We start from the raw sequence: 20753 nt of genomic DNA on the forward strand, positions 1-20753 counted from the left end.
AAGCAACAAAATGGAAAAAAAAAAGAAACCAGTAAGTACTGAGGATGATTTCCTGTCTCTGTGATTCTACATGTCACTCTTCTGCAGACATTTGAGGCTGCTTAATTTGTTTCACTAATGAACTTTGAAATTTAGTGTTTTCAAGAATTCAGGTTATTCCTCATCTTTCTTTTAGAAGAGAAAAGACTGCAACAACAAGAAAAAGGAAAGAAAAACTTTAGTAAAGATGTCACTGGAGGGGCCAGGCAGTGTATGCACAAGGTTAAGTATATGCACAAGGACCCGGGTTCAAGCCCCGATGCCCCACCTGCAGGGGGAAAGCTTTAGGAGTGGTGAAGCAGGCCTGCAGGTGGTGGTGTTCTCCTCCTCCTTCCACTTCCCCTTCTCCTTTTGCTACCAGGGTTATCACTGGGGCTCAGTGCTGGCACAATGGATTCATTGCTCCTGATGTCTTTTTTTTTTTAATTGGATAGGACAGAAAGAAATGGAGAGAGGCGGGGAGATAAAGAGGAAGAGAAAGATAGACACCTGCAGATCTACTTCACCGCTTGTGAAGTGACCCCCTCTGCAGGTGGGGAGCAGGGGCTTGAACCTATGTCCTTGTTTGGGTCCTTGAGCTTAGTGCTGTACTTAACCAGGTATGCCATCGCCCAGACCCCTTCTTTCTTTCCCCAGTTTCTCTCTGTCATATCAAGTTAAATAAATAAGTAAATAAATAAAGTTTTTTAAAATGCAGCTGGAAAAGTATCTCTGTGCTCTGAATTAACAGGGAGAGTGAACTTGAGTCAAATAGCTAATTGTTTGAGTATCACATGAGGTAACAGGAGAGAATTATACTCCTGGATTTCCCCTTCCCCCCACTCCAGAGGTGCCTGCCCCTCCAAGAATGAAAAAGTAGTGGTGGTCTGTGCTGTGTAAAAGCATATTATTATGAAGTCTGCTCCAGTTCCACAGAATGACATACAGGAGTCATATTTTCCAGAAGCACTGGGATGTGAAAACAAATTTAGAATTCTCTGTGGATTGCAAATGAACCTTGAAGCAAAGGTCTTTCTTTCAGTTAAGCATTATCATTAAGGATATGAGCTGTCTGAATAATATTGATCACAAAAACATTTAATTCACGCTTTTATTATTTCAGGGATGGACTACTGGTATGCCCATTTTGTTAGGTGACTTTTGATTTCAACCTGTTCAGAAAGCAGTTGCACGCTTGGATGATACAAGCCCAACAACTGAAGCATATTACACCTTCTCCAGTTCCTGTCATTGATCAAAAGTTAAAATCTGGATTAGCATAGGTATGACACAATTTGAATTCATAAACATATTTTATTTTCTCTCTTGAAAGCTCAAATATAGTCTATATTCATCAACAAAGACTGATATAAGAACACTAAATGAGCAATAAAAAGTTTGTTTTTTGATGGATATCACTAGACTTTTCCTATGTTACTGAAACCTTTCCCAAATGTAATTAGAACTCGAAAGTTCAAGCCCCTGACCCCCACCTGCAGGGGGAAAGCTTCAAGAGTGGTGAAGCAATGCTGCAGGTGTCTCTTTGTCTCCCTTTCCCTTTCCTTAGCCCTTTCCTTCTCAGTTTCTCTCTGTCCAATAAAATTTAACTAATTAATTTAAAAAGTGAAGCTGGAATGGTACTTCCTGTCCTCTGAATTTACAGGGAGAGCGAGGTTCAGACAAACAGCTGATGACTATAACCCTCCTTTATCAATATTGATGGTCCTGGATGAAGAGTAGTCTGTGTTTATTTGATTAGGATGACAGTGAATAAGCCCAGCAGATTTAGTTCTCTCTCTCACCATAATTTATTATAAAGACCCACTAATATATCCACAGTCATGAGTTCATGAGAAGGACAATCCCCTTTGATCAATTTAGCCTAAGGAAAAGTGGGGCAGACAGTCATCTATATATATGATATGTGTTATGGTAGCTACCAGAGTTTTGCAATCTGACTGGAGAAGAAGAAAATACACAACTGGATTGAGTGGTTGACTGGACTGATTGATTGATAGGCACGAAAGATGTCAAAGATGGAGACAGGCTTGTTTTTTTTTAAATACTTTTACTTACTTATTTCCTTATTTATTTATTTATTGCTGCTGTGGAACATCATCGACAGGCTTATTTTATGCCATTCTAAGTATACAATACTACAATTCCTGAAAAACGAGAATCATTTAGTGAGTCTTTATTGAATGGGCAAACTGAAAGCATCAGTAAGAGAGTGGGAGAAGTGGTCCTCAGAGATAGCTCACTGGGTCAGGCTCCTGCCTTGGCATGCCTGTGGTCAGTCTGCGTACCGCCTTGAAGGTACTGTGCTCTCAAGGGAGTTCTGGTGCTATGTTGTGTCTCTTTATCTGGATAGCTGTCTCTCTGAGCGAATGAAATAGCTTTCTCTCTGTATGAATGGGAAAAAAAAAGGCCCTGGGAGTTGGGTGGTAGCGCAGCAGGTTAAGCACACATGGCACAAAGCGCAAGGGCCGGCTTAAGGATCCTGGTTCGAGCCCCTGGCTCCCCACCTGCAGGAGGTTGCTTCGCAAGCGGTAAAGCAGGTCTGCAGGTGTTTTTCTCTCTTCCTCTGTCTTCCCCTCCTCTCTCCAATTCTCTATCCTATCCAACAACAACAACAGCTATGACAACAATAACAACTACAACAAGCAGAACAACAATGGCAACAAAATGGGAAAAATAACCTCCAGGAGCAGTGGATTCGTAGTGCAGGCACAGAGCCCCAACGATAACCCTGAAGGCAAAAAAAAAAAAAAAAGGGCCCTGAGAGTAGAACTACCCAGCCATGAGATCTGGGCTCTAAAAATAAATAAATAAATAAATTAATTAATTAATTAATTTTTAAGTGGTAAGTAATGGTATTCAAACCGAATAGAGGACAAAGTAAAGTGTGGACAAAAAGGAGATGGGGGGTGACACTCAAGGAGAACCAAAGGTTCCTTGAAGATGCCTCAGGTCTAGACACAGGAATGGCATCACTACTCAGGAAGCAGCTTATCTGAATATTAAGCACCCCTTGGTGGCTGATCCAGAAAATCATTGTACTTAATAGCCTCCCGTTATTTCTTACTCCTTTAACTGAAACATGCAGTTAAGATGACAGACCCTCACAAGCGGTAAAGCAGGTCTGCAGATGTCTGTCCTTCTTTCCCCTTCTCTGTCTTCCCCTCCTCTCTCCATTTCTCTCTGTCCTATCCAATGACAACAATATCAGTTATCAATAATAACTACAACAATAAAACAACAAGGGAAACAAAAAGGAATAAATAATTTAAAAAAAGAGATATGACAGACCCATCGGACTCCACCTAAAATAGACTTACAGCTTCTTCCAACATGAAGACCCAAATCTCATCTGCTATACTCTGACTTGATATCTTATTTTATATATTTTATATCTTATTCGACTTCTACTTTGATAAACTTAAAAAAAAAGTAGCACAAGAATATTTATGACGCTGTTCCTATAAAGGGTTTGCAAATGAGTTTTTAAACCATAACCTATTTGCCAGTTATGACTTGGGTATAGTTTTGATTCCTGTTTGAATTTCCTGAAAAATCACAATGAGTTATTTAAAGACTAAGGGTTGCCAAACGTTCTGACAAGTCATAATGAATGGTTAAGATCTGAAAGGTCAACCAGCCATCTTTTGGCTCCCGTCTCCTTTTGAAGCCATGTTATTTTGAGAATTCCCACTCCTCATGCTCTTTTTCTTCCCAAGCCTGACACTATTTGTATCACCTCCACAGTATTTTTTTTTAACACAGGAAAACTTAAATAAGTTCCAAAATTACAGAAAGTGCCTTATTATTTGATGATTGTGGGTCTTGTCTGGGAAGAACTCCAAACATGGATTTGCCATTTAAAGCAATTCCTTTGAATTCTTAAGCTATTGTGGGCAATTGTACGGTATTATTTTTTTATTATTGATCTTCCCCCCCCCCCTTTCTTTCCATTTACATAAGTTAGCTAAAGTGCTCCAATTTCATCTTCTCTCTTCTTATGTTTCCCAACTTTATAAGCACTAGTTTAAGATTGGGGGCGGGGCAGGTGGTGGCGCTCCCAGTTAAGCGCTATATGACAGTGTGCAAGGACCCAGGTTCAAGTCCCTGGTCCCCACTTGCAGGGGAAAAACTTCACGAGTGGTGAAGCAGGGCTGCAAGTGTCTTGTTGTTTCTCCCTCTCTGCTTCCCGTCCAAACTCAGTTTCTGTCTTTATCTAGTAGATAAATAAATAAAATATATATTTTTTTAATTTGGAGGTTTTGGAGAACACATATACACACCATACCTTGCAGCTTTTCAAGCCCATACTTCTCCCTCAGCACCATGACTATTTCATTCTTATTTGCTTTTCTTTAATATAATCAGTTGTCACATTCTATCAATTTTTCTACAAAACCATATTTCAAATTTGTCTTTTTCTCCTCATTCCCAGTGACACAATCTCATCTCAAGTCAGGTTCTCATGCCAAGTATGATTGCATCCTTCTAAACAGTTTTCCTGCTTCCCCTACTCATTCCCCCCAACTCCCATCTCCCACACACTCAATTCATATAATACTTACATTCTATGAGGAGCCGAAAGCACTGTCTATATGTTTTCACAGCCCTGCATGTTGAGTGCTGCTGTCTTCATTTTATAAATGGGGTAACTGGTTCTCCTAGAGGCTAAAGTTGAATATTTATCCAAAATGTCTTCGTCTGTGAGTGTTCAAGTGCTCAAATCTGAAGAGGGAAGACTAATCTGCATTGTTGCAGGAAAAGCAATTCTTTTGCATAACAAAGATTTGATATTTAATCTCTCAAAGCCAAGGAACTAGAGAGACTTACAATTATTACCACATCAAAGCCAACGGATGAGATGAGACTGGAGCAAGAGAAGTATTAATTCATGTGCCTGTGCTCAAAGAGTTGATAATCCAGTCGGCTAGAAGACTCTAGAATATTCTGTAGCACATATTACATGCTTCATAAAAACTTGCTCAGACCAAGACGAGTGAATGGAAGGAAAGTCCTTGCTACTCACTCATTTGAGCTTGCCGTAACTGCATTGTTTATTTAAAGGATGCTTCTTAATACAAAATGCTCTTCTGACACTTCCTCCTGACCAGTAACAGAGAATACTAGAACAATACTGTTAGAAAAAAAGGCATTGAGATTACTGGGCTGCCTTCCAATCCACAGGCCTATTTATTGTTTCCTAAATACAAGATAATTATTGCTGAATATTATTATGGTATTTTTCCACATCCTTCAGTTAGGTCAGTATTGACCCAATGCAGCCTTTTAGTGTACTCTGATCTCCTGTCAGCTTACTTTATTTTACATGTTCATCTTTGGTTTTCATTTTCACGATCAGTCAAACCCCCCCCCCCCACTGCTTAATCAATACCTCAACTGGTCATTGCTACTACTGACTCTACACCTTAACAAAGATTATTCAAAAAGGCTTTTTTTTCCTGCTGACAGCAGGCTCATTTAAAACAAGTTCTTGCTATCTTCATCATTTTGGCAAACAAGGACAAGTTCAAGGAAATTAGAGGCCAAACTTGACAGAGCCCTGGGTGCAGCTGCTGGCCCAGCTGTGCAATGATTCTCAACTGGTCCATTACCTCCAAAACTCAACTATTCAGCACAGCCTTCCCTAGTCCAGCACTCCTGTTGGTCTAATATATTTGGCAACAGCCATTATTTCAGAAATGAATACCCGGGTGTATTTATAGCAAATCGTATGCCTGCTCTATCAACAATTAAAGAGATTAGGATTCAGCAGATACATTCCTCTAATTAGGACAAGATGGAAGATGTGGGCTGAAGATCACTGCAATTTGATCAAGGTTTGTCCTTTCCTACGAAGACTGTCACACTGCTGTTCCCCAGACACACCGTCACTCTCTCTAGGGCTCCCCAGCTCCCCAAGTAACATTTCCTTCCTGTGTCTGCCCCATGGAATCTTTTGGTCAGAGAATGGTTCTGCAGCTGCCCATCAACTCCCCTCTTCCTTCCTCTCTCCCTCCCTCCAACCACACTATAAACTCAATGGCCTGGTTTCAGGTTTGTTTTGAAATAACATGTGGGCAGCACCATGTGGCCACTAATATTCGGTTATGTCCTTTCCCTGGAACCTGGGAGCTTGCTACATGCTCACGCTCATGTTGTCTCGCCCCTGAACAAAAGCCTGGACGCAGCGGAGGGGCCATGATTTTCCATCTCACCTCTCCCCTGCCCGTGAATTATTTAAGCGATCGCCTCCTCAGGGAGGTAGCAGGAGCGTTTTAACCTCAGAGTAACAATCAGCAGGCATTTTCCATGCTGGGCTAACTGGAAATGCAGGAGATCCGAACGAAAGCCCACCCATTCATAATCTCAATAATGAAATATGATAATCTAATTTGGTAAAAAAAAAATAATAAATTAAATAAACTATGAATCAGAGATTTGAGGCAAAAACTTTCAAGATGCAATTCAGGCGAGCAATCAATGCTTATTCAGTTTCTGAGCCATCTCTGCTTTCTCCCTGTGCAGATGCTTAAGTGATGCTAAATTAAATAATTGACAAATTTTTAAAACTGCTGGAAATTACCATCTGTACTTAATTCTGGAATATAAAAAGGTCCATAGAAAACACCCTTTATGATTATTTTGTCTAATAACAGATATGAAACAATACAAACAATCCAGTTATAAAATATAATGTATTTTTAACAGCCTGGCTTATATACTCAAACACAGTTTTTTTTTCTCTTCAAAACAAAAGACCACAGGAGAAGTAAAATGCTGGGTTATACTTTAAAAAAAAAAATTGTATGAATGGCAAAAGGACTGGTTTTTCAGTTTCTTATAATCCACCCCTCTTAACTATCACCTCCCCACAAGACAGGAAAAACACACATACACACTCCCACAAAATGAAACTCACCCACTGGCCTCCTACAGACAGTAATGATAATTGTCACTTTTTCACATGTCTCTCCTGGGTAAACACTGAGCTCAACTGTCCTCTGTGAAGAACTTTATTAGGTTGATATCACATTTAGACAAAATGAAGTCTACAACTGGAAATAAACATACTTGAGGCATCCATGTAAACACAGAGAAGAGAAACAAGCTCCCCGTGTGGGAACACACTGGTAAATACATGGATAAAACAAGCTGAAACTTACACCAGACACTTCTTCCAGGTCCAGCACGGCAGTAGCCCTAAGGGGATATTCTAGCTTTCTTAATCCACGTTCTGTTCTTCTCACTGATGGGACTACTCAGGCACATGGTCAAGTTGCGATCAGCTTCTCTCTCTCTCAGTGATGTATGAGAGCTGGGCTGATTTATCTTGTCTTTTTGCAGCATATTAGCACTAATGTTTCTGCGTATGCATCCTACCTTCCCTTAGCCGTAGCCCCGGCTTTATCATTGGCAATCTAAATTAAAGAGCCAGTGAACAGAGCAGGGCTGTTGTCCCCCCCCCCCAACACACACACACCCCTCCCTGTTTTCCATGAAACAATTGCCAGGCAGTCATTCCCGGACAAGGATTCCACTGTTTGTTCTACTGAGTCTCCCCTTCGATATCCCATTGAGACTGAAGTCAGTCACAAAAGGAGAGGTCCGGAGAGACTGTCTTAGTGCAAAGGTCTATTTATGAATTATTCTCTAAAATGAAGCAGATGGCCTCAGGAAATACTAGAGAGAGCTGTCATGTGCTAGCTGTTGAGCCCAGAAGACAGAATTGACACTATTTACAAAAACAGGATAACTTGACACTTCACTGAATGGCCAGGGTGCAGTGCATTTCTCAGTGACTTTTTTTTTCTTCTTTTTTTACATACCTCTTCCTTTATCCACCAAATCCTTGTTTTACATATGTATGCTTAGACCTTTATTTTTATGGGGATATGAGCACTCTGATTTCAGCAAGTTGCATACAAGAAGCATAAACTGCTACTGAAATGTGGAGAATCAATCAAACAAATCACTATTTGCCTTATAATCTCCCATCAACAGACAACAACTGAAGCAGGAAGTAAGTCTGTATTTCATTCAGAAGTTGTCAATTCCTTTTTCTGCGGCACATTTTTTATTAATGTTCTTGATCTCCACAATGTTTGAGAAGAGGAAATACAACAGAGCACAATTTCATATATAAAGTTTTTAATCTCTTGGAAATTTTGATGCCTTGGCATCTTATTACTTTTAACTCAGATTTCCAATGATTACTGAAATAATATTAGATGTTGTCTTAATTAGAGCAACGAAACCTTTTAATAACTGTTAAGAAAAAGAATTTGTTGGATAAGAAAGATCAAAAAAAAGTTTCATGTTTAAGACAACTATGGATAGTTTCATTCATGTGTGGAATCCAGAGAACTGATATACATGAGCTCAAAATAAAAAAGAAGCGAACAGTTTCTAAGACTTTGTGAGAACTATGGTGTTTAACTTTGGGAGGTGGAAGGGTAGGGACACAGAACGTTGGCGGTGGGTGCAATGTGGAACCCTACCTCATAAGCTTATCATCTTGTAGCCCACTATTCATCACAAATTAAAATTGTGTTTTCAGAGTTTTCGACATGTATTATTTTTCTATTTTTCTTCTTAAAATTACATATATGGACATATTCACTCCCATTAAGGCATAAATGTAGAGATTTTAGTAGTTTTATAACCTCTAATGCCTTTATATTTGCACTGCTTTAATTTCTCACTATGAAAAAAAAAAGTATTTTATCTATATTCCAGGTCCTTGCACCTCAAATTCTCAAATGTTCCTAAGACTGTAGTCAGGAGGAATAAGACTGAGGAGGGCTGCCAGAAAACAATCCCAGGCATCAGTTCTAGATTCTATCTCTCAGTGTAAAAAATATACATTTTTAGGAATTTCAGCCCTCTGAACTTGGTTATACTGAACCTCTGCACAAATACTGAGGCAATTACTTCAATTACTTTTTAATTTAAAATTTTAAATCTGTAAGGAGTCTCATCTGTTTCTATTGTTACTGAAATATATAAAGAGCTCACCAAAATCAGCAACAAAAAAATACATGACCCCATCCATAAATGGGGAGAGGATATGAACATAATATTCACCAAAGACGAGATCTAAAAGGCCAGCAAACATATGAAGAAATGCTCCAAGTCACTGACTGTCAGGGAAATGTAAATAAAGACAACAATGAGATACCACTTCACTCCTGTGAGAATGTCATACATCAGAAAGGATAATAACAGCAAATGCTGGAGAGGTTGTGGGGGCCAACAAATTCTTCTGCTCTGCTGGTGGGCATATAAATTGGTCCAACCTCTGTGGAGAACAGTCTGGAGACCACTCAGAAGGCTAGAAATGGACCTACCCTATGACCCTGCAATTTGTCTCCTGGGGGATATATCCTAAGGAACCAAACGTACCCATCCAAAAAGATTTGTCTTTATGTTTATAGCAGCACAATTTGTAATAGCCAAAACATAGAAGCAACCCAGGTATTCAACAACAGATGAGTGGCTGAGCAAGTTGTGGTCTATATACACAATGGAATACTCTCAGCCATTAAAAATGGTGAAGACAGGCTGGGAATATGGATCAACCTGTCAACGCCCATGTTCAGCGGAGAAGCAATTACAGAAGCCGGACCCTCCACCTTCTGTACCCCATAGTGATCCTGGGTCCATACTCCCAGAGGGATAAAGAATGGTAAAGTTATGAAGGGAGGGGATTGGATAAGGAGTTCTGGTGGTAGGAACTGTGTGGAGTTGTGTCCCTCTTATCCTATGGTCTTGTCAATATTTCCATTTTATAAGTAAAAATAAAAATAAATTAGAAAGAGGGGAGTTGGGTGGTAGCGCAGTGGGTTAAGTGCAGGTGGCGCAAAGCGCAAGGACCGGCAGAAGGATTCCAGTTCAAGCCCCCAGCTCCCCACCTGCAGGGGAGTCGCTTCACAAGTGGTGAATCATGTTTGCAGGTGTCTCTCTTTGTCTCCCCCTCTCTGTCTTCCCCTCCTCTCTCCATTTCTCTCTGTCCTATCCAACAACGACAACAATAATGAAACTACAACAATAAAAAAAAAAAACAAGGACAACAAAAGGGAAAAAATATTTTAAAAATCTTAAAATAAAATAAAAAAATAAAAAAGAATGGTGAAGTCACCTTCTTCACCTCATCTTGGATGAAGCTTGAAGGAATTATGTTAAATGAGATAAGCCAGAAAGAGAAGGATGAATATGGGATGATGTCACTCACAAACAGAAGTTGGAGAAATAAGAACAGGAAGAGGAAACGCAAAGGAGAACTTGGACTAGATTTGGTGTATTGCATCAAAGTAAAGAACTCTTGGCGGGGGGGGGGGCTATCAAGTCCTGGTTCACGATGGTGGAGGAGGATCCAGGCTAGGAGGGAGCATTTTCTACAGAAAACTGAGAAAGTTTACACAAGTATTAAAAACTGTATTTACTGTAAACCATTAATAATTTCAACAAATGGAAAGAATTAAACCTGGGTTTGTCACTCAGTTGTTTAAAAACTCTGTATAGCTTCCCATTATTCTTAGGATGAAAGCCAAAGTCTTCATCAGAGTTTTCAAGGAGTCCATTTTATTTTACAGAGAAGATAAATCCACCTTCCCAGAACTAACTGGCTGGGATTCAGAACCATCAATCAGTCAAGTACTGAAGCCCTTGTTCTTTACCGGCCGGTCAACTCAAAAATGCGATCACACCACTGGTGTGGGATGCTGAGGGGACTCCAAAAGCAAATACGTGGGATTTCTCCTTCAACTGAAAGTAACATACATAAAGAAGATTTAGCTGCTTTACAAACTAGCTTATGAACTATGACAAAGTCAATATGGAGCCAGACTCAAAAATGCAAAGTGATGATAAGATCAAGGAGTAAGAGGAATAAGATGAAATTAATCATTTGATGGCTGTTCATTGAAATGGACTATCAGGGCACCACCATAAGCCAGAGCTGAGCAGTGCTCTGGTGTTTCTCTCTGTGTCTTTCTCTCTCTGCATCTCTCTCAAAAATAAAATAAAATACTTAAGAAAAAAAGAAATGGACTTATATCAAGAACAAAAAGGGGGAGAGTACAGGTCCTGTAAAAGGATGTCAGAGGACCTAGTGGAAGTTGTATTGTTAAGTGGAAAACTGAGAAATGTTATGCATGTACAACTATTGTATTTGCTGTCAAATATAAAACATTAATCCCCCAATAAAGGGGGAAAAGAACAAAAAGAAAAACAAGAGGAAAAACTCTGAAACAAACACTGCTCTAGATTTGTCTTATTGGTATACTGAAGTATATGGTCTATGGTTCATATTAGTTAGATTAATTTTAGACGTACATCTATTTAATAGTTGTGACTGTGAGTTTTTTCAATAAGTGACACCTAACATATTTATTCCATTACTACTGATAACTACTTTCCTTCAAATTTTTCCTTAATCACATGAAGTGAGACCAGAGAAATAGTTCAGTAGTAGGGGAGCAGGGCTTGAATATCCACTTTTGCAGAAAGAGACAGAAATAGAGAGACAGAGAGAAAGACACTACAATTTCCTTCAGTGCAGTGGAGGCCAGACTCAAGCCTGAGTGGCAAGCATGACAGTGCAAAGCACTAAATGAGCTACCTGGCCAGTGCAGCATGTAAAGCTTAAATCCAGTCAGGAAAAGACTTCTGACCATCTTCAATGTTAATTACTAATAAAAAGGTAGCAACAAATTAAAAATCAAGGTATATGTCTTCAGTTTCTTTCTTTCTTTCTTTCTTTTTTAGATAGGGGTGAGAGAGAGAGATATCAAAGCACTAAAGTTCCCTTCAAGGTGATGGGAGTTGGGCTTAAACCTGGGTCATGATTAAGTAGCACACTGTCCAAGTGAGTTAGCTCACCAACACCAAGGTCACATTTAATAGTGATTGGGTTTCCCTTAAGACAGTAACATGGGCCCGGGCGTAGCGCAGCGGGTTAAGCACACACGGCACAAAGCGCAAAGACTGGTGTAAGGGTCCCAGTTCTGGGCCCCGGGCTCCCCACCTACAAGGAGGGGGGAAGCGCTTTACAAGCGGTGAAGCAGGTCTGCAGGTGTCTATCTTTCTCTCCCCCTCTGTCTTCCCCTCTTCTCTCGATTTTTCTCTCTAGCAACAACAACAGCAATAACAACAGTAACAACAACAACCATAAACAACAAGATCAACAAAACAGGAAAAAATAGCCTCCAGGAGCAGTGGACTCTTAGTGCAGGCACTGAGCTCCAGCAATAACTCTTGAGGCAAAAAAAAAAAAAAAAAGGCAGTTCAAGAAGACAATGAATAGTTATTGTTATCATCACATTATTTGGTGATAGGGTTAATTTTGGAAAGTCCCTTTGTTAGGGCTTGGGGTATAATACTCAGCATATTGTATATAGCTGTGCTACCGGTTGCTTCTGTTCTCCCTGGTCTAGGCTTTTGGGAGAGACAACATATCAAAGGCAGCCTATGTATTAAAAAGACTCAGTCTGTGTTTTAAGAAGTTCTAGACATATCATCAGTTTTTCGCCTCTCATATTAATTAAATAGTGGTTTATATGTTTACACTTTAATAGGATTGTACATAAACACCACTCCCACCACCAAAAGACTGTGTCCCAGCCCCACCACCCACGCCCATGTTCAGCGGAGAAGCAATTACAGAAGCCAGACCTTCCACCCTCTGCACCCCACAACGACCCTGGGTCCATACTCCCAGAGAGATAGAGAATGGGAAGGCTATCAGGGGAGGGGGTGGGATATGGAGATCGGGTTATGGGTTGTGCGGAACTGTACCTCTCTTATTCTATGGTTTTGTTAATGTCTCCTTTCTTAAATAAAAAAAAAAAAAAGGCAGTAACAAGGAAACCATTTCTTTAGAATCAATCCCTCCTGTGCTAAAGGCTTTAAGCTGGAGGTCCTAACCAGTGTATTAAGGCAGGACAAAATAAATTAAAGAAATAATTGAGGGGTCCGAGTGGTGGCGCACCTGGTTAAGTGCACACAGTACTATGCACAAAGATGTGTGCAAGGACACGTGTTTGAGTCCCCAGATCCCCACTTGCAGCGGGGACATTTCACAAGCAGTCAAGCAGATCTGCAGTGACTATCTTTCCCTACCTACCTACCTACCTACCTACCTACCTATCTATCTATCTATCTATCTATCTACCTATCTATCTATCTCTCACCCCACTCAATTGCTCAAAGAAATGACCACCAGGAGTGATGGGTTCATAGTGCTAGCACTGAGCCCCAAAAATAACCCTGGAGGCAAAAAATAAAATAATAATAGTAGTAGTAATAATAATAATATAAAAAGAATCTGAAGTAGAATAATAGGGGTCAAAAAGAGAGTTAACATACAAAGCCAAACAAATTTTTGACCAATCATGAACCTAAAGGCTGGAATAGAGCAGATGAAGAGTTGGGGGGTCCTCCATTTTATAGATAGCTAGTAGGCATATTTTAGTTATATTCCAAAGGGCCTGTGGCTATACTAGTTTTTTTTTGTTGTTTTTTTTTCCCTGAGCCTGAAATCTGATATGCAGGTGGATCCAAGTTATTGTCTGGGGAGATGATGTCATGTATGGAAAAGGAACAGAAAGCTGGATCAGGAAAGAGAGTAGCTCCCTAATATGGGAAACAGGTATAAATATTGTTGACTGTAAACCATGACTACAAAATGCGAGCTCAGACCTACAGGGATGCAGAGGTTACACAGGCTCCTGTGCTGAATATGGGCCCCAGATCAAATCAATGGGGGTTACAGTTAATGATATTTATAGTTACATTTCCCATATTTGGGAGCTATTCTCTGCCCTGGTCCAATTTTCTTGCCCTATTTCCAATTCTGACACTATCTCTCTAGACAAGACGTTAGCCCACCTGCATGTTAGCTGTCAAGCTCAGGCAAAAACTAGTCAAGTCATGGGCCCCTTGGAATATACCTAAAGTAGACTTCCTGGCTTTTTCTAAAATGGAGACCCCAAATCTCATCTGCTATATTCTAACCTTTAGGTTTCTGATTATTAAACATTTTTTTCTGCTCAATATCTTAATGTTTTCAGCCACTAAGTTGCAGATGCTGACACAAACCTGACTTCCCTGAGCAGACAACCTCACCAATGTGTCCTGGAACCCCACCTCTCCAGAGCGCTGCCCCAGCAGGGAAAGATAGAAAGAGGCTGGAAGTATAGATTGACCTGCTAACACCCATGTCCAGCAGAGAAGCAATTACAGAAGCCAGACCTTCCATCTTCTGCACCCCATAATGATCCTGGGTCGATGCTCCCAGAAGGATAAAGAATAGGGATGTTTCCAATGGAGGGATGTGGAACTCTGGTGGTGGGAATTATGTGGAACTGTACCCCTCTTATCCAATAAACTTGTTGATCATTATTAAATCAATAAAAAAATTAAAGAAAAAATTTACCTACCACATACAGGTGTTGTAAGAATCAAGTGAGTTTAAATTTGATGTATATTTTAAATAGTGCACACAAAGAAAGTAGTATGTAAACACTGAGTAAAAAAAAATTAAAAATACATCTAAGATTAAATCTAGAAGGACTGCTTATTGACAGTGAAGATACAGAATTATTTATCTGAATAGCTAAGAAAGTGCTAACTTAAGGAAATGGGGTCATATTTATTTTGGGTACCAGGTTATGAAAAAGTTCAGGGCAATTAATACTGGGAGATCTACAGAATAGCCAATACTTACTGACGTTTCCAAAACAGAAAGATGAAGTTTATTAGAGTGACACTGCCCACAGAATTACTGATTTCCATCTGATCTCTCTACATAGCTACAGAAACAAATCCAGTTGTTATGTAAATATATATACATATATTTATATTATTTTGCTGTGATCTATAGTAATGGCAGAATATCCACAAAAGGTAATTAAATAAAAAGGATTCAGTTGTTAGTGTGTTTCTTTACCTTGCTCATACTCCAGGTTCAAGCCTGGCCCTTACCACACTGGAGGAAGCTTCTGTGCTATTATTTCTCTAGTCTCTGCATCTCTCTCTCTCTTTCTCTCTCTGTGTGTGTGTGTGTGTGTGTGTGCATGTGTGTGCATGTGTGTCTTTAGTGAAAAAGTCAGCCCAAAGCCATGAGGCCCTAGAAGTGAACAGAAAGAAAATAAACACCCATAAAGACACAGCTGATTTCATTTATATCACAATTCAATGTTTAAAGCAAAAAAATAAATATATGATAACTTCATTAGTATGTGCATAAGATGTCTGGCAATATACAAAATTGATGTATTAATAGTGGATAGTGCTGAATAATGGGAGTGACAAGAATTTTCTTTTTTATCTTAATCTTTTGCAGGTTATTTGAATTTTCAATAATATTAATCTTCTTCGCAATTTAAAAAAATAAAAGAAAATCCCTTGCTAATACAAAAAAATTACCAACATTCAGAAGTTATAATGTTTAGTCTTTTATCTCTAAGTCAAATAAGATCAAAAGAAAACTTCCTCTGCTTTCTTTAAACAAAGGTAGAGTTTTATTTTAGACATTAAGAGCATATTCCAGATGTTCTTGCCTCTAAGATTCTTCCCAGCATCCTCACCTCTCCCCAGCCCAGAGGAACAGGGAAAATTAAGAAGCCAGGTCATACCACAGTTCTGACAGTTAGCAAGATCAGAACCCAGAACCCTGAGCACTGATGAGGTTGAGGCTGAGGCTGACAGCCCTGGGAGTCTACATGCTTTGTTCAAATTCACTTTCTCACTGTACCCTGACTTCAAGAATTTGTTTTTCCCAACACTAATCTCTGGAGATCACAGACAGGAATATAAATCAAAGACAATCTATTACCACTGGGAGCACAGAATTAGAGTGACCTTGGGAAAATGTCTGATTTAGATGATAGATAGATAGATAGATAGATAACTAGTTTCCAGGGAGAGAAACTGAAGTCCAGAAAAGAGACTTGCCCAAAATCAGAGTTCCTAAGTGATAGTCTATTGAGCCTCGAGTTGTGGTTTTTTGTTTTTTTTTTTCTATTACAAACAGGAAAGGTCTAAAATAGGGTTAATCCTGGAACAGGCGCTGTGCTTCATAAACAAAAGAGGACGTGCATTGAAGCAGGCATGGAAGAGAACAATCTTTCTACCTTTCCCATATCCTCCAAATTGGATTGCAAACATCAAAAACAGACTGTTATCTGTTCACTCCCATTATTAGTGTTGCTGAAAATGCACATATACTTTCTTTACAAATAATCCATTAGTATGAAACAGAAGATGTTTCCTATTTGGGATACGCTCTCTGGCCACATCATCCAAATCATCAAATGCATTTGGTATATGACTAGCACTAATGAAGGGCTCTTGTTAGAATCTTTTCAACATTTGGGTTACAGGCAATAGTAAACACAGAGATATTTAAATTAACAGAATGCATTGTTATATTTGCTTACTTTCTTTTATAGTAGGAACTATGATTTAGTTTCTAAATTTAGGAAGCAAACCAATAACTAGGCTCCGGAAGTATTAATACATACAAGCAGTAAAGCAAAGACTGATCCAATCAAGTTGTCCTACAAATTCATCTAGAACTATAAATGCGTCCTTCATTGTTCTCTACTTAAAACAAAAGTTATGAGTAAACATCAAAATAACTCATAGATTATGAGGTAAGACACTTATGTAAAACCTAAAATAACTGCTATACAAATAAAATATTCTTAGCTTTTATCAGTATAAGTTCTCTGAAACCCCCTTCTAAAGGTGATTATTAATCAACATGGATTAATGGTTATAATAAACTCAAAATAATAAAATTGATGCCTTTATTCATATGACACCTTCAAAAACAAACAAGTCTTTTTCTAACAAATTATTGTAAGTTCCTCAAATGCATTAGAAATGTTGCAGGGAAATGTCTTAGACTTAGGGAAAGGCTTGCCTAAATCCAGTGTAAGTAGCTAAAGAGAGGGGCTGGGTGGTGGCACACCTGGTTGGGAGCACATGTAAAATGTGCAGGGACCCAGGTTCAAACCCCTGTCCCCACCTTCAGTGTGTGTGTGTGTGGGGGGGAGCTACACCAGTGGTGAAGCAGTGCAGCAGGTGTCTCTGTCTCACTTCCTCTCTAGTTCCTCTTTCCTTCTCAAATTCTGTCTCTATCCAATAAATAAATATTATAAAGAGAAACTTAAGAGGGATGCATCAGTGGCAGGTCCAGGATGGGTTTTAATTCTTCATATATAGCTACTCCTCCCAAACACTTTATTACTGATGATTTCGCAACATTAAAGCTTTCTGAAACTTTGATCTTTTGTGAAAACTCAGTAGGATGATTTAAAAAAAATCTTTCCAGCTGAACAAACAGACATGGGCGGAAAGACCACCTCCTTAGCATTTGCCACAAAATGTTTCATTTGCCCTGATTCTATTCCAGTGTTTCATTAAAATATGCTAATGACTGTAATAATTTGAACAAACAAATGAATTAGGCAAACCTCTATAGGCAATTGACTCAAGGTAATTAAGAATGCTAAATCAAACAAATTATTGTTTTAAATGGCAAGTAAGTTTTAATTAAACATGAGTCCTATACTAGAAATGACGCTACTAACACAACAGATGGACCAAGTGTAAATTAAAAGGCAATGTGTGAAGAAGGGAGAATATATATTTGGGTTCTTTTGTTGTTGTCACTGGAGCTGGCTCCATGCTGACTTTTTTCAGAGAGAGGAGGAGGTAAAGGGAGACCACAGCTCCAAAAGCTTCCTTCAGTGTGGTGGGAGAAGAGCTCGAACCTGGGTCACGTGCACAGCAAAGCAAGTGCGCCATCCAAGTGAACCATCTTACCAGCAGCCTCACTTTGACTCCTGATTCACAAAATTAGGACCAAGTATGGCAAATGATTCACAAAGAAGCGTCTCCATAACATCTCTCTACCTCAAACTTGAACACATTTCAAATGGTAAGGACACTCACTAAACATAAACACAATCAGCTCAAACCCATGACCATTTTTTTTTCTAATTTGCATCTCAATCTTTTACTAGCTTTAGAAAGGGAACATGTGGCCTGACAGATGGTTCCATGTATTGTAGCTCAAGCATAAGGTCCTGAGTTCAGTCCCTGGCATTGCATCTACCAGAGTGATGCTCTAATCTATTGGTCTCTCTCTCTCCCTCTTCCTCTGCTTCCCCCTCTCCCTCCCCTATTCCTCCCCCTCCCCCTCTTTCTCTCTCTCTCTCTCTCTCTCTCCTGGCAAATTTTATATTTATTTATTTTTCCCTTTTGTTGCCCTTATTGTTGTTGTTATTGATGTTGTCATTATGAGATAGGGCAGAGAAATGGAGAGAAGAGGGGAAGACAGAGAGGGAGAGAGAAAGATAAGACACCTGCTTCACCACTTGTCAAGCGACTCCCCGGCAGGTGGATCCTTACGCTGGTCCTTGCCACATGTGCTTAACCCGCTACGCTACCACCCGACTCCCCTGGCAAATTTTAATCCACCCAGGGATTCAGAGTCTGCTTGTAGGGTCTGTGGTCAGGGACATGGTGATTCATAGCAGAACTCCCACAGTAGTATGATGACCACCATCTATAAAATACACTCACATGATAAACCAAACCAACAAAACCAGTCAATGACCATGGAAAGAAAAGGATACCATGGAGGAAGAAAACTCTCCAGAGTTGGACAAGAATAAGTCACAGTCCTGCCAAAGTAAAAAACACATGTATATTTGGTCCTACACAGTAACATAATCTTGCAAATTACGACAGACTATTTAAAAGAGTTTAGGTACCCCTCCCCTCCTACCTTATGTTTTTTGTTCATTAATCCTTTCTTAAATAAAAAATTATAAATAAATAAATAAATAAATAAATAAATAGTTTAGGTAATCTCTGAAACAAGACATGTCTGTGTCTCCTTTTCAGTGTGCTGTCCCAGTTAACTTTAATGGAACTCTGATCAGACCCCAGCCACTGCACTGGCAAACCAATAAAACCCTCTCACAACCACCTGCTTTCTTTTCCACATGAAGCACCTTGCCTGGATTAGTGTCTGGATCTTTCCTCTTCTACCTTCAGCCCAGTGTCCTACAGGAATACACACGATGTGACGGGTCCCCTTTGCTTTTGGCTTTCTTCTGGTCAGGCAGGATGACCCAGGACAGGAATCAAGGAGGAAACTGACAGCATGAGCTGGGTGGTGGCTGGCTGGAGCAGGGAGGGACTAGAGCACAAGCTGGAGATGCCACTCTAAGTCACTACCTCTGGCATCTGGACCCAGTCCTGCCATGCAAGGCCATTTCACATTATTTCGCTAAACTGGATGCCCTGAGAGTAACCCTAGGGATGCTATTACAATACCGGTAAGAGTGGCAAGAAGTTTTGTCAAGCCTGTCTTTCAAGGAGACTTTCAGATGATGGTATTTCTCTTCTCTACTTGTGCCTTCACTCAGGAGAGGCAGCCATGCAAGGTTGGCTCAGTAACTAAAGAGGGAAGAACAAGTATGGAAAAGGCCAACATGTCCCTTGCCAGGACAGGACTTATTTGTGCAACAAACACTGATCACCAGGGCCAGATGGTGGTGCACCTGGTTAAGCACACATGCTGTAGTGCACAAGTATTTGGGTTCAAGCCCTGGTCCCCAGCTGTAGGGGAAAGGCTTCGTGAGTAGTGAAGCAGAGTTGCAGGTGTCTCTCTATTTCTGTCCCTCTCTATCTCTCCTTGCTCTCTCAATTTTTCTGTCTCTATCCAATAATAAATAAATTTTAAAAATAAAATAAAAACTATAAAAAACAGAACACTGATCACCTGCCACATGCCAGGCCTTGTCCTATGTGCAGAACGCAAGAAGAGATACCACTCTGTCCTTAACTGTTCATAGCCCAGAACCTAGAGACATCAGATAGTTACCAAGAAAATGCACTGAAAACTCAGGGTAGAATGGAAACAAGCAAGAGATGCACAGAGCAGCTGAGTGGCAATCAGGGGAGGGAGGGGGGCAGAGAAAGTCGCCTGCGGTCCAATGTCAGTCCCATAAGAATGTATTTCTCATTCACCCCAGCAGAAGAAGAGCTGCATGTCATGTAGAAAGGGTGGATTGCTTCCTGCGCTAGATTTTTTAAAAAAAAAATTTTAACCAGAGAACTGCTTAGCGATGGCTTATGGTATTGCCAGGGATTGAACCTGGGACCTCGGAACCTCATGCATGAAAGTCTTTTGTATAAACTTTATGTTATCATCCCAGTCCACTTGCACTAGAAATTCCAGTAGTGTTGGGCTCTATCCCCCGTGTCTAGCATGGAATTCAGGTTACTATGAAAACTCAACAAATATCTGCTGAATAATTGAATATACTAAGAATTTGGATTTGTCTTCTTAAGACTTTTTTTTTTTTTTTGGACAGAATCTTGACAAGTAAGGATCTGAGAAATTCTCTAATCTAAAATTTTCAGACAATGGCCTTTATTTTTTTATTCAAATTCTTTTTCAGCTGAAGTAACATCAATGTACAAGACTATATATTTTCAAGGTACAACCTCACTTATCTTCAGCATGGGTGTTATCACACCAAGCCTGTCAACTGCCCTCTCTCACAGCACAGTCAACCCTTACCCCCAAGAAGCTTCTCATATAGTTTGCACAGGACAGCAGTTTCACCATAAAAGACTGTAATGTTGGGGGCCAGGTGGTGGCACACTGGTCTAAGTACACGTAGTATAAAGCG

General features: G+C 39.8%; 1 protein-coding gene and 1 long non-coding RNA gene across 2 annotated transcripts in view; both read right to left on the reverse strand.

Moving 5' to 3' along the window:
- The window catches only part of LOC132534247 (uncharacterized), a 51054-nt gene extending 31809 nt beyond the window's left edge, over positions 1-19245 (reverse strand). Inside the window, exon 1 of the long non-coding RNA XR_009545931.1 lies at positions 19040-19245. This is a non-coding gene — a long non-coding RNA (uncharacterized LOC132534247). The remainder of the gene's footprint in view (positions 1-19039) is intronic.
- Positions 1-20753, reverse strand: part of RAPGEF4 (Rap guanine nucleotide exchange factor 4) — a 375319-nt gene that overhangs the window by 230322 nt on the left and 124244 nt on the right. The window lies entirely within an intron of this gene.

Source organism: Erinaceus europaeus, chromosome 18 (genome assembly GCF_950295315.1).
Source record: "Erinaceus europaeus chromosome 18, mEriEur2.1, whole genome shotgun sequence".
Taxonomy (NCBI): domain Eukaryota; kingdom Metazoa; phylum Chordata; class Mammalia; order Eulipotyphla; family Erinaceidae; genus Erinaceus; species Erinaceus europaeus.